Source organism: Pinus tabuliformis, chromosome 5_2 (assembly GCF_031772625.1).
Source record: "Pinus tabuliformis cultivar Carrire ecotype Pingquan chromosome 5_2, CPIR1, whole genome shotgun sequence".
Taxonomy (NCBI): Eukaryota; Viridiplantae; Streptophyta; class Pinopsida; order Pinales; family Pinaceae; genus Pinus; species Pinus tabuliformis.
The window spans coordinates 853735203-853751029 of NC_142306.1; the positions used below are offsets into that span (position 1 = coordinate 853735203).

General features: G+C 34.8%; 1 pseudogene; it reads right to left on the reverse strand.

Moving 5' to 3' along the window:
* Positions 1–702: 702 nt before the first annotated feature.
* LOC149161994 (manganese-dependent ADP-ribose/CDP-alcohol diphosphatase-like) lies at positions 703–15254 on the reverse strand (annotated as a pseudogene).
* Positions 15255–15827: the final 573 nt, after the last annotated feature.

Below are 15827 nucleotides of genomic sequence, written 5' to 3' on the forward strand. Positions count from 1 at the left end.
CACGAGTACTATTTGTGAACTTTGAATGTGAAACTACTTTGAAAGAACATTCAAAATGATTTTATTTATTTATTTTTAAATAATTTTTTATATTGTCTCTAGAGAGACAATAGTTTGAATTATGGACATATTGTCTCTATAGAGACAATACGTTTTTAATCTCATCTATTGTCTCTAAAAAGACAAAAATGTAATTGTCTCTAAAGAGACACAAATGAAGTTGTCTCTAGAGAGACAAAAGAAATTGTCTCTAGAGAGACAAATCAAATTGTCTCTTAATAGACAATAATTCTTGTCTTTATAGAGACAATAATAATATGTGTTCTATATTATCTTTATAGAGACAAATTTTTGAGACATTATATTTTGAGACACCCGCTTAGAGACAATATTTAAGACAATACACAAGTTTCTTTTTGTCTTAAGTTAAGACAATTGACTCAAATATTGTCTTAAAACCCCCCTACATGTAGTAGTGACAGGTTTAGCATATCCAGATATGAAATGGTGTAGTTGACCTCAATATAACAAAGATAATTTGTCATAGTCTATCCTTACATGCATGGAAGAAAATAGAAAAAATTCATTGAGTCCTTATCACTAAATAAAGGATTGGGAATACGGATGCCTATATTATATATACCTGTTCTATATCTCTGGCATGGGAAATTAATAGATACTTGAGATTGTCTAACTAGTTGTCTAGGTTGATATTTTTTCCAAGTCCAATATCATTTTATTTCTTGCCATGCGGCCAATTCCAATTAGTAAAAGTCGATCATGGTAGATGTTGTCCTCTGAGATAATTATAGGTTAAGTAATTATCCTAGAGCATCTAAAAATGTTTTGTTTTTTTTAAAAGGTTTTTTGGATGATCAATGTTATGAGAAGATTAAGGTAGGTGCTTAAACATTATTAATAATAAATATTTAGAAAGGGTTGATTCTTTACCTCTGAATAATAATTTGATTTAAAAGTGTGTGGAAAGGCAAAGATGTAAGAGGCTATGATTTCCCATATATTCAAATGGAATTTTTAGTTAATCATAAGAAAGAATGCAAGTAAACAATGTTTATAGCCCAACACAATATATTTAATCTTATGAAGATGATTGATGATTTATAAATGTAGAGGACATTATAAAGACAAATAGTCCAATAAACAAATCTCTAAAATACGTTATAACTTCACAGGGGATTTAAGATAGAATGATATGCAGTTTTCTCTTACCCAATTTTCTTCATAAAAACTGAAATACATGTAGAACAACAAAATGAAGTGAAAACATAAGAAAAACTCAAAAAGTGACAAGATGTTTGAAGCAAATACAGAATCCTTTCATTATGATGACGCCATTTTAGTTTAATACAATTCTTCTTTAGAAAACTCATCCAGGGGTTCAACCCTTAATACATCCAATTGCAACTTATTTATACAAAATATTTGGATTCTAGAAACATCTAACTGATTTACAAAAATAGTATAAAAATGTAGGAATGCTTAAATTGTTGAGGTTGTTGGCACTATCTTCGAGGAAATTGTTGATGACTTGGCCCCAAAATGAGTTGTCTTGTTGTCTGTCTATTGGAGATAAAAAATCTACTCGATAGTATCACACAACTGATCCCACCTTTCATCATTGGGTATAGAAAGATTTATTAGCTTTCTATAAACTTCATCTAGTTCAGTGTATTTTTCAAAAGTTGGCTTTTTGATGAAAATGTGCTTGATTTCATGTTTGATAGTTAAATCAAACTCCAAGGCTTATATGAAAGATTTTCCTGTGACATGTCCTTTGATACCTGCAAACTTGGATTTACTTGTTGCAATAGTGTAAAGTTTCTCAAAGTAATCTTCCAATCTGCCATTGGGTGCTACTAACCCTCGCAATCCTCTTTGATTCAGAAAATTAAATTTAGTATGAAATCTCTGGACAACATTTTCCAAAGTTTGACATTTAGTTTCCAAGCGAGTCATTAAATTCCTTTTTTGCAATAGCTTCTTGATTTCTAGGATGGTCTATGCCCATCTACAATCTGGATCTTCTCTAACTCTAATCTTGTCTTTGAGTTCAACACTTTGATCATGGATGTAGCCTTAGCTGGTTATTGTCCTAGTGTTGTTCTGACTTGTTCAATGGTTGTTTTGCACCTGTCAATTAACTCTTCTTGTTAAAACATAATCTGAATGGATGGCCAAATCTCAATTATGGAATGATTTATATCCACCCAAATTCTTTCCTTGATTGGGCCAAGGTGTGAGCCACCAATGACTGATTTTCTAATTGATCAATATTCTTGGCAAGTTGGTGATATTTCTGCATCTCTTCCACCAAGAGGGTATCATTTTTTTATATTTCTTGCTTCTAGATTCTTTAGTTTTTGTTGGAGCTTATCATTTTCTTGTCTCTGAAGAGATAGGTCTTGCATAAATTTATTCAAATCATCTGGTGCTGATGTCGAATCCCTTGTTGTCCCTGCAACTATAATTGGTATGGTTGTTACTGGATCTATAGTCAATTGTGCAACCTTTTCTTTTTCCTTAAGTAGCTTCTCTATTTGTTCCTCCATTTCCTTTCTCTGCAAATTTTTCTCCATGATAAATTTGACCATGTCTTCTTTATGTTGCTCACTTTCTTCTATCTCTTTTGTTTGTGGATCCTCTGTAGAAGGTAACTTCAACTGTTTCCTGAGTGCTGCTATGTCTGCATTCTTTTTCTTGAGGATATCCTCCATTGCTTTGACATCACTGGGATCATAACCCATCTTGATCACCAAATCTTCCAATGTTTTGATTTTAGTGTCCTTTGCTAATGAAGAAATTTTCTCCAATTTTAATTGTGTCTGGACATTGGTGAGAGATGTCTTTAACTTTCAAAGTGCTATAATAATATTTATCATGGTGGAGAAAGTCATTTCTCCATACTATCTATGCATATTCATTTGATCAATGGGATGTATTTGCTTTGCATCAAATGAGAAGCTAGTCTTCTTATAGTCTGAAGGGGTTTTTGCAGATGGTACTTGAGCCTATGATAATTCCGTTTTCATCCTTCCTTTCTCACTATCAAATGTTGTAAACAACCTAAGTTGGGATGTAGATGTCTTCTTCCAAAACTGAGCATAGGTGTTGGATTTGAGTGTTTCATTTTTCTGCTTAATTTCCAGAAACTTACTGAAGACGTTGGGATCATAATGTTCACCCAATTTCGTTGACTATGATTTTTCTGAAGGATTCTGTGAGGCCGAGGAGGATGGGGTATCAAGGAAGAGCTCCTTTGACCCTGTGGGAACCTGTAAACCAATCATAAAAATAGTTTCTCGTTCTTCCTCATTCTGAATGCTGACATCTTTGAGATGTGTCCTCTACTTTTTCTGTTGAATGATGAATTCTTAGGCACTTATTCATGTACATGCTAAAGATGAAGGTTCTTCCATTTTCCTTTTTCCTTGTTTATCTTGAGGTACTCCACCATGGAAGGTGGCTGTAGATAGGATCCTCTCTTCTTCTTCTTGTAATGTATTTTCCTCCCACTAGTCTTGATTCATGAACTTCTCGATCTCTGGTCCGGGGGTATGATTATAAGGTGTGGTTTTGAGTTCCACCCTTAAATTAGAAATTATGCTGAATGAGTCATATGACCAGGTGAAACTAGGCTGAAAACTGAATTGCTTGAGGATTCATCTGCGTCATCTCCTACTATTCTGGTATTACATATGAATGGTGCCACTTGGGTCTTGATCTTAAATTGTCATTTTATTTTACTTGATACAAAATGGATTTCATCCATATTGATCATCTACCTTATGTATTCCAGAGATAAAATCCTCATTGGAACATATTTAGGAAACTTGTAGGGAGCCAACTTGCATCCATATACCCTTATCCCTGTATAATTCTTGTATAGATACCAGTCCCTGGTTTTTGTCTGCTCACTCAAGTGCAAAACCTTTTTAATCTCTAAACTGATCCTTGGATCACTCTGACTGCGAAGAATCCCTGCAATTGTATGGAAAAAGCTATCTATGAAGCCTACAAATTTAAACTCTGTTGAGTTTTTCCTGACTAATGAAGTCCATTGTATCACTGATTGGTTGATTCCTTGATCATCTTGTTTATGTAAAGTTATTGGAAACTTATTTTCTTGCTGAAAAAGAAACATATAGACTAATACAAATGCATATTTAAACACCTTTTGTATTAATATTCATCATTTGTTCATGCATATTATCAACCAAAAATTGACTAAAATTAAACATGAATGTTGGCTTATGTTCATTATAGAAAATAGATAGAAAGCCTAGAATAGGCTCATCTACCCACTGGTCTGATTGATACCCTAAAAGGCAAGAAAATAAATCAATGATCTGTTTGGATTTCTCTAGGAACATAGAAGCTAGATAAGGGAGATTTTTCTTGGGAAGCTGAGAATCTTCTGGAAGGAAAATATCGAAAATCTGGGCTCTCTAAGGAAAGGTGAGCTTATGATACAAATCCATAAGGACAACTACGGAAAAGTGGCTGAGGGAGTCATTTTTAGGAATAAGCAACAATTGGTTTATTGTTTCATGTGCAATTGAGATAATAATGTCTCCATTTCGGGCCAAAATGGTTCTTTGTAGTGGATTGTATCTGGCTTGAAACCACATGACAAGATCAAGGAAATAGTGTTTTTGTGGGAATATGAACATGGGTAAGAGGGCTTCCCAAAGGTTAATTTCATTTTACTGGTCTAGGTATTTTTTCTTCAACCAATGATGTAACTTGAACATGTCAAAGTCACACTCAATATCGACAATATTGTAATATTGGTCTGCCAATGGCATATGGTCGAGGTCCAAGGTAGCAGAGATTTTAAGGTTATCCTCACTCTTTGATTTGCTACTAGATGATTAGCCCTTTCCCTTTGGTGCCATGTTTAAGGAGTTTGAGAAGGAAAAAGATAATAGAGCTTCGGCTTGAAGAGGTACCTGGATGAGCGATGAATCTGTCAATGGTATTAGGCTCTGAATTTGCTGGGATTGATAGGTTATGGAAATAGTAGGGGTTGCAAGAGATGAAATCAATACTTGCAATAAAAAAATAGTAACATCGTAGCTAGGAGAGTCATTCGGGATGAGACAAGGTGGATTTTATAAGACTTAGATCAATTAAAGTTGCAGTTAGAACTGTTACAGAACGAGATTTAGATGAATTAGTGGGCAACGGGAAATTTGCAATAGATACATGTATAATGGGTAGATGGAAATGGAAATAGGTGGTGAGAAAATGGAGGAATGACAAGTGGCGTAGTGTATTTAGTGGTAGGTAAAATGCGGGAGGTGACATGGTAACGCTTGGCAAGAGAAAAGAAGAGATAAGCAGATTTCAGGAGGGGGGGGAGTAGTGGTATATGGTTTTCAACGAGGGGGGTGTGAAGTCATGAGAAAGCGCCACGTTACGTTGGGTAGGGAAAGGAAATACCACTTTTTGGAACCTCCCCCTCTCCCCCCCTGATGTTAACAGGAAATGGGATGAGGGGTGCGAAGTTGTTTCCCTACCGTTGATCCAAGCAGGGAAAATCATATGGTCGTTGAAAGGTGCCTTTGTGATATCACAAGATGACAAAACATCATTCTGTCTCCCGACTTTATAATACAACCCAATTCTTAATGCTTATTACAAACTGATAATCATGTTTAAATGACATGATTAGTTCATTATTTGAACACGATTAATCTCTCTAAAGCATGATTAATATATCCAAAGGGTGCATTTGATCTAACAGGCACTCTTTTTATTTTCTAAGGTTACTTCTAACCCTATTCTAGTGCATAAAATGCAATTGACGAAGTTTAAATGGTTTGGTCACTTTTTCTCTAATCTATCCTATCTACTAATTTCAACCAATATTTGACAGTTTGATTGAATTATTTCCTAATCTAAAAACATAAATTTAAATATGTTTGATCATAATTATACTATATAATTCAAACAGTAATTATTCTAGTGCCATTTGAGATTGATCACTTATACACTTATTTTATTTTCATTATTTTTTTCAAAAAAAAATTATATTTTCATTCTTTTATTCTATTTTTTATTTTATTTTTATACCCGTTCATAAATATCTAACTTATCAAAACCATTTATGTTACAACAGTAAACATCAATATAGCCAATATAGCCCAATGCATCTGATCCTGGAGGGAACTCAAGCACAACTTCCATAATCCTATGATCAATTCCATAAGAATCGATAACATATCCACCTTTGTGGGCATGGCCTGCTAGGCAAGCCTTAACACAATTATATTTATGAATAACATGCATCACCTCATCGTAATCTCACAATAATGATTCAGGAGATGCTGCAACAAGATCGAAAGGGAAATGAAAACAAATGATGACTTGATGTTTACAAGCAGTTGCATCTTGGAGTATGCTATCAAGCCATGCTAGTTGTTCCCTTCCAACTCCACCATTGAACATGACAAACCTCCTCTCATTTCCAGTTAGTCCCCCGAGAGTATTTTTATCCTCATTTGGGTTCTTGGTTTCAAGATATTTAGCTGCCTCGAACTTGTGGAGATGAGTTTTAGGCCACCCAAAGATGCGGATGTCGTATCCATCTGGCACAAAAAATCTATAACCTCGTAGGGGGCTAAAATCGTAATATGCATGGCCATCTGGGGAAGGTATTTTAACAGGCTAATTAAATCGCTTCGACATAGATTATAAAGACAATGATCACCACCATTGAACTCGTCAAATTTCTTAATGACATTCAATACAATTGTACGAGACTCCTCTTTAGGAAACTTATTACCATGCAGAAACTCCACGATTTATCACTTATTTCCCATCATGCTCTGTTTCGGCTCATTCAAGACTGGTGTGTTGCCAACATAGCCTGTGTCAAAAACAATATGGAGTGTTCATGGAAGATGGGGAGGTGAGATCCAAGCGGATTGAAATGAAACAACGGTGAATTGCAGGGGCGACCAACCACGGATCAAATCGTTTTAGTTTATTGTTTTGTAACTTGCAAGAGTAGAGATCATGTCGTCGAAGGGCTATTTAGACGAAGAATATTCTCATGTCATCAAATCTCCTCCGTTCGTTTTGAAAAAAATTAGAAGCCAACAACACCCCATCCACCGGGGATCCAAATAGAAATTCCTACAAGAAATGATATCAATTTACTATAATGCATGTTAATATGTCATAGTTGTAAGTATAGGAACCTACTATTTCTTTTTCCGATTGAATTAACATTCGAATTGAATACACTAATCAATAACTTTCAATGCATGTTAAATTAAATTCATAATAGCAAGCATTATGAATTTAATTTAACATGCATTGAAATTTATCGAGTGGTGTATTTATCGGGTCTATTATTTTTTTTTCAAAATATTGAGGTAAATCGTCAATAATTTCATCAGAAATTTAACCCCAAGATGATATCCAGATTTGTTATTAGATCACATCAGTACATTTCTACCTACAAGAATTAATAGTTATGGTATCTTGCATATTAATACTCACGGAGTTGGTGGTCATTTAAAAAAAAAAACCGAATATAAACAAAAACTACACAAAAATCTTATTACAGTCGAGATTCACCATATAATACTTAATTATATACTTATAAAAAAAGCACTTTATAAATGTTTAATCATTCAAATAGAAGAACCTTGATTAATGCCCAAGTGCTATCTCATGCATGGGTTCTTTTATGAGAACTTCGACGCTTTTGAAGGAAACATACATGATGCTTGCGAGTGCCTTTGTATTCAGTCAATCCATGTAGTCTGTGGTTTTCCACAAGTGTGTCCTAGGGTCTACGTATTTGGGATTCTAGCCGTCCAAGAAAGATGAGGGTGTGAGTGGACGACTAGTCTAAATCAGAGCTATTGATTTCATTGAATTTTTTTCATTCGATTTTAGTTTGGAAAAGGAATTTCACAAAACCCATGTTGCCTTTGGAAGAGGCATAAACTGATCTATTAATAATCGCAACAAAGACTCAAGCATTTTAAGGATGCAAAAATGATGAAAAGTCTGATACTTTAGCAACAAAAATCCTAGCATTTCTATTGCGTTTGCCATTTTACGTCTCTAATTCCGCAACTAGTTGAAAACAAGAAAAAATATTATATTGGCATAAATAAATGTTGGTATTTATTAATTATTCACAAGCAATAAAAATTACATAAAACCGACTGAATCGCTCACAAGAATACAAAAATTTATGTGGTAAAACCCTGACAATGTGTCAAGGAAACCTCCATGGGGCAAGGGATTGGAAATATTATTAATCAAGAATGATTCTCCATGGTTACAAGCCTCTCAGGAAATCCCAATTAATATGGGCTACTTCGTTACATAACTTCTTCCTATTATAAAACTCATTGAATGGTAAAAACTAAATTTACCCACAATTACATAATTGTTGTCATTCTTTCAACAATCTCCACCTTGACAACAATTTTCCTAATCCCTTGCCCATGCTTATTCATCATCTCTTCTGCAAGCCAAGATAAGCCAAAAACCATCACAATTTCTCTACTGTAAATGGCTTCATGAATATGTTTGCATGATTCTCCTGTGTATGGAACTTCTTGAGAGATGGGTTTCCGCCATCGATCACATCTCACAAAATGGTACCTAACATCAATATGTTTTTTCTTGTTGTGATAAGCTAGATTTGTAGCTAAATTAATAGCATTCTGACTATCATAGAATACACTCAATTTCTCCTATGTCCTTCCAATCTCATCAAGTAAACCTTTCATTAGATTGCTTCTTTATTGGCATCTAAAGCACCTATATACTCAGCTTCAGTAGTGGACAAATCAACTATTTCTTGAAGCTCTGACATCCAACTAATTTCTCCACTTGCAAGACTAAAGACATCCTGTAGTAGACCTCCTCTTTTCCAAATCACCCGCATAATCAGCATCTACATATCCACGGATTGAACCTTCACTACCATTAAACATGATACAATGGTCACTTGTGCCTCTCAAATACTAAAGCATCCATTTCACTGCTTGCCAATGTTCTTCTCTTGTATTTTCCATGAACTTGCTAACAAATCCAACTACAAGTGAAATGTTAGGCCTTGTAGATACCATAGCATACATGAAGTTGCCTACTGCATTTGTGTATGGTACAAGAGACATATACTTATTTTCTTCATAAATTCTTGGACTCAAAACTAAAGAAAGCTTAAAATGGGAATCTAATGGAACATTAACAGGTTTCACATTGTTCATACCAAAATTTTCAAGTAATATTTCCACATACTTATGCTATGATAACCAAAGCTTTCCATTTTTCCTGTCTTTGTGTATATCCATGCCCAAGATATGTTTTTCTGCTCTAAGATCCTTCATATTAAATGTCTTAGAGAGTTGAGCCTTTAACTTCTTGATCTCTTCCATGCTTTTTCTCGCAATAAGCATATCGTCAACGTACAAGACCATGATGATGAATATGACATTGAAACTCTTAAAGTATACACAATGATCACACTCACTTCTAGTAAAGTTTTGGCTCACCATGAAGGAGTCAAACTTCTTGTACCATCACCTAGGACACTGCCTCAGGGCATACAATGATTTCATGAGCTTGCAAACTAATCTTCTACTGCAACCTTGTACAAAACCTTCTGGTTGTTCCATATAAATCTCTTCATTCAAATCACCATGTAGAAAATATGTTTTAACATCTAACTATTCTAACTCAAGGTCAAGTAATGCAGTTAGTTCCAACACAGTATGAATAGAAACAAGTTTTACAACTCGTGAAAAATTGTCATGGAAATCAATACCTTTAACCTAAGAATACCCTTTTTCTACCAGCCTCACCTTATACTTTTCGATACTTCCATCAACATTTCACTTGAACTTGAAGATCCATTTGCATCCGACAACACTTCTCCCTTCAGGAAATTCTACAAGATCCCAGGTTTTTTTCTTGTCTAAGGAATCCATTTCCTCTTCCATAACCCTTTTCCATTTTTCGCTGTCTGCATCATCTACTGCTTCCTAATAACAAGAAGGTTCCCCATCTTCAGTAATCAATGCAATAGATGAATTAGAATATTCATGCCTTTTTGGTGTTTTTATTACCCTTTTAGACCTTCTTAGAGTGACTGGTTGTTGAACTGGTTTTGGAACTTCAACAATTTCGTTTGCATCTTCTTCACATTTTTATTCAGAAATCTCTTCTTCCTTTCGACTTTCTAAAAAATGTTTAGCCTCCAACTAATTGTGTTGATTTGGAAATACCTGTTCCTGTTCAACTTTTTCAACATCTGATTTTAGAAGAGAAGATTCATCAAATGTTACATCTCTACTAATGATTATATTCCGTGAATAAGGATCCCACAACCTGTATCCTTTCACTGCATATTCATACCCAACAAAGACATAAAATTTTGCTTTTGGGTCTAACTTTGAACATTGATTGTTTGGAATAAGAGCATAGGAATCAAAACCAAAAATCCTTAAATGTGAATAATAACAAGACTGACCCAACCAAAATTCTTTAGGAATTTTACAATTAATGGCAACTAAAGGTGATATGTTAACTAAATAATAAGCAGTTGATACTGCTTCTGCCCACAACTCCTTTTGTAGGTTAGCACTATTGATCATGCTTCTAGTTCTTTCCATAAGAGTCTGATTCATACATTCAACAATGCCATTTTGCTAAGGAGTATAAACAATAGTTTTATGTCTAACAATACCTTCATCTTTACATTATTGTTCAAATTCTAGGGAAGTAAATTCACTGCCATTGTCAGTTCTTAAACATTTAATTGATTTGCTTTTTTTCTTTTCCACCATAGCTTTAAATTGTTTAAAAACCTAAAATGCCTCATATTTTAGTTTCAACATATAGACGCAAACTTTCTGGACAAATCATCAATAAATGTTAAGAAGTATAACACACCTTCATAAGATATAATAGGATATGGTTCCCAAATATCCAAATGAATATAGTCCAAAATTTCTTTATTATTATTATTTCTAGTTATAAATTTATGTTTACATTTTTTTCCATACACACAATGTTTACAAAAATCCAACCTCAAGGATTTCAAATCAGGAAGCTACTTACGATTCATTAGTACCTGAAGGCCCTTCTCGCTCATATGACCTAGTCACTAATGCCATAGGTGAATACCTTCTTCTTTCTTCTCAGATACAGTCGTTGCCTCACTGACCTGAGTACTTCCTTTGAGTTTGTAAAGGTTTATGATCTTATGTTTCTTCATAACAACTTGAGTGCCTTTTGAAACTTTCAACACTCCATTTTGACCTATAAATTTATAACCTTCCGAGTCCAACACTCCCAAAGAAATCTATTTTAGGTACACATCTAACATCAGTTAATGATCTAATTGTATCATTATACATTTTAATTTTGATATTTCCCATCCCAATATCCTGACAAGATACATTATTACCCATAAACACAAAACTACCATTCAGAGCTTCATATGAAGTGAACCAACTTCCATGCGGATTCATGTGACGAGAAGCACCAAAATCTAACAACAAATTTTCATAATTCTGAGAGACATTAGAAACAAGTAAAGCTTCATCTACCATACTCAATTCAACAAATAAAAGTTCATTAATCATACCTAACTCAACTTGATTTTCTTCCTTATTTGGGTTTTCAGACTCCTTTCATTTCCAACAGTGTTTCTTGAGGTGTCCAATTTTGTTGGAGTACCAACATTTTTCTATACACTTCTTGCCCTCTATAAAAAAAAGGAAATTGGTGGCGGGAGAAAAATGTCACCATAAGCTCATTGGTGACAGTCAAAAGAGCCTTCGTCACCAAAAACTGAACGTCACCAAAGGTGGCATCACCAAAAGTATAGGTGTTGTGGTGACATTCAAAGTCCGTCACCAATAATGATTTATAATGACAGATAGTGACCATCACCATTTCATATGAGCAATGGTGACGGACCATAGCCTCCGTCACCAAAAACTGAATGTCAGCAAAGGTAGCATCGCCAAAATTATAGGTGTTGTAGTGACATTCAAATTCCATCACCAATACTATTTTATAATGACGGATAGCAATCGTCACCATTTTATATGATCAATGGTGATGGACCATAGTCTTTGTCACCAAAAACTGAATGTCACCAAAGGTGGTGTCGCCAAAAATATGTGTTATGGTGACATTCAAGGTCTGCCACGAATATTGATTATAATGACGAATAGTGACCGTCAACATTTCCTATGAACAACAATGATTTATTATGATGGATCTTTCATGGCCGTCACTATTGGTGCATATATATGGTGACGTTCATTGATTGTCACCAAAAGACGCATTGCCAAAAGTATATGTGTTGTGGTGACATTCAAGGTCTATCACGAATAATGACTATAATGATGGACAGTGACCGTCACCATTTCATATCACCAACAACGATTTATGATTATGTACCTTTGAGGGTTGTCACTATTGATACGTATATATGGTGGCGTTCATTGACCATCACCATTTCATATTTTGGTGAGAGTTGAAAAATGTCACCAAAGCTCATTGGTGATGGTCAAAGAGCCTCTGTCACCAAAAATTGATCATCGACGTTCCATATGGATGTTAGGGCATGATGGAATCGAACCACCAACCTCCTGGTTATAAAGCAAGTTCTCTTCCATTGAGCTATCACCCTTTAAAGAATTAGACTTTTAAAAATTAGACATTGAAACTTCATAAATTGTAAATTCTACAACTTTCAATAAATTAAAGTCTTAGCAATATTTTACTAAACAAGCAAAGTTTTATCGAAGTTGTAGGTCCCTACCTAATGGTTATGGAAGTTATGAAAAATGGGTGGAGGGAAAAATAGTTATGTATAAGAGAATCAATATGCTCATTTGAATACTCAATTAGAAGTGAAACTCTGAAGACAATTATAACTTATAAATGACATATAATTAGCAAATGCACCAAATATTACAAAGAAAATGTCCTAAGTGGATAACATATGGAAGAAGAGTAGTGTCACTTATACAGGACACAATCTAGTGCAAGTTAATATAGTTGAACAATTATCAAAATCATGCAACTGTTATTCCTTGAAACGAGTGTTAGAATTACAAGGGATCTGCATATCTAAAAAATTCAATGCTTCAATAATCACAATTTTATTAGTAAATTTTCAATCAAATTGTTGATGCACACAAATATATCCAAACGAAATTTGTTAACCATTCAACGTTAAATTTTTTACTTTCCATCAACTATCTGTCGAATAACTAAAATGAATGAAGAACAAAGCACTCTGTTTGATACAAATACAAGCATAATTATGAATATTCTACAAGCAACCAATCTAATATGATCTAGATTTTGATGTAGTTTCTAAACAATTTTTATATATTTTGAGAAGATATTGCACAGACAGTGACTGGAAAGCTTGGCGAGGTGCCCAAGAATGTCTACTCACAATGAAACTAAGAGTTAAACTAAAAAATAAACATGTGACACAATGTATTATTATTTTACAAAGTTGTTCATGATAGACTACTCAAGAAGGCAAAATCATGATATTTCTTGTCTGAAGAGCAACTAGCTATTTGTGGATTTTTGTAATGCATGGAACTATGAAACAATGATATAAGTACACACATAATGTCTACACTTTTATTTTCCTCTTCAACTACACAGATTATCAATTCCATAAGTTTAGAGACTTAACATATGCAGATCAGAACTTTGCCTCTTCAAAGGCACAACCATAAAATTCTCACCAAATGCTATAATAGGAATACCAAAAGAAAAGTAATAATCCATAGAATGTGAAGAATATTATCTTACCATTTAATCATCTTTTAGTGTCACAAATCTTCCCAATCGTGTGAAAATCAAACATAGTATAAATAAAGTAAAAATAAGGTACACAAAGAAAAACAACAAGGTCTATCAACAAAGAAAAGAAAATTCAAAATAGTCAAAACAAGAGCACATATAGACATACACCACAACTTGATACAATTTTCCACCAAGCTAAACCTCTTGCCTAGAGAAGTACCACTTGAGAGTCGGTTCATATTAAATCTTGATTGGGCAACTAGCGTCCAAGCATGCAGATATAGGAATGATGGGTTAATAATGAATCACAAAGACAGTATCATTTTTTCTTTCTCCATTGGCATATAAAACAAAGACTGAATTTGAAGCTCCAATTCAGAGACTAACTAATGTACTAAATAATGCAATGATATGCTCAATATTGAAAAAGGCTCTACTCTCCAGTAATCAGGTTTCAAATAAATCTAGTATCAAATATAGCAGTATTTAGGATATCTTGTAGGAAATTAAGTGTCTTGTTGTGAAGATTCGTGTAATAAGGTTTTCCTATGTAATAAGATGGTTCAAAAAATGAGGAACCAAATAGGTAACTAAGGAGATAATTTGGGAATAAAGAAAATTTAAGTGAGAATTCAGATCCCTCCTTGTTGGAAGAAATTAAGAGAATGTGCAACACATGTGGATGTATGGGAATACTTACACCTCTAGTCATGTTAAATGTACAATTCCTTCAAACTTGTTAGATCACCAGCACCTTGGTTCGGAGGCCTTGTTTTTACCTGCACCATGTATGCATGTGTCATGTCCATCATTAATTTGTAAGTATAGAAATTTAACTCATCATTACCCACTAATTGATAGAAGCTGTAGAAGAGATGTTGCGATGTCTTTACGAATTTCTGCAAAAAATGGCAATTGTCTGTCACATGTTTTCCAACTACCTGATAGATAGCACACCATAGTGCGGGTGCTATACTTGGCCTTGTTTCAGCTTCCAGTCTCAAAGGCATTGTTCCCCTTGTTGCAACATAGTTTGCAAAAACTGGACAATGATCTTTGTCTTGCCCTTGGTTTTTTCACTTTAGGCACCAGACTTCTTCGCGCACCTCTGGCCCAACTGTTCTATCATTGTTCAGACTCTACATCTCTAGGGAAAGGGCCTGCAACTACACGTGAATCTGTTGAACCCCTAGATTATCATCTTGCATCAATGTTTCATGCAATCTCATCACAATCTCCACAGCTTCTGCCTGGATCCCAATCTTCTGTTGTGATAGCACAACCCTTAGATGAGGCTGGAGTGCAGCCAGAAACCATTTGCGGTGTTGCCCATATGTCAGATTCATGTTAACTTCACGGATCTTGCATTTCAATCTCTGATCTAGCTCCCATGGTGTCTCACCAAGCCTCATCGTGATTTCATTTAATCCAATGATTGATTATGCTTTAGACTTAGGTTTGTTGAATTCCTTATTCAATGCAGTTTAGATGTCTGCCAACGCAGACATTGGGTTATCAATGTAGTACTTAATGTACCATGTTAGAACATGTTCCTACAAAGCACTAACCAATGCTGCCTTAATCATTTGATCATCTATGATACCCTGAGCTTCCCATACAGCCTTCGCGATGAACCAAAATTAGTCTGAATCCTCATTTCCCAGGCCCTTGAACATGGGAAGCTTTACTGAATTCGCCATACTAAATGGTGGTGGAGGTGATGGTGGTGTGGGCGAGGGTGTAAGTGGTGGAGGTGAAGATGGAGGCGGTGTGGGCGGATGTTGTATCTGTGGGAATCCTTGTTTTATCAACCGAAAAAGCGCTCTGCGGAGATGCCTGTGCTACTTCCTCATCGTCACTCAAAGGAGGTTCAATCAATGGGCTATATTCAGGGTTTGTTTTCCCTCCATTCCTAAAATTCCTTCCACTTCGCATAGCCCCAAACATCAAGGCAAATGCATAAACCACTTTTCACACAATAACAT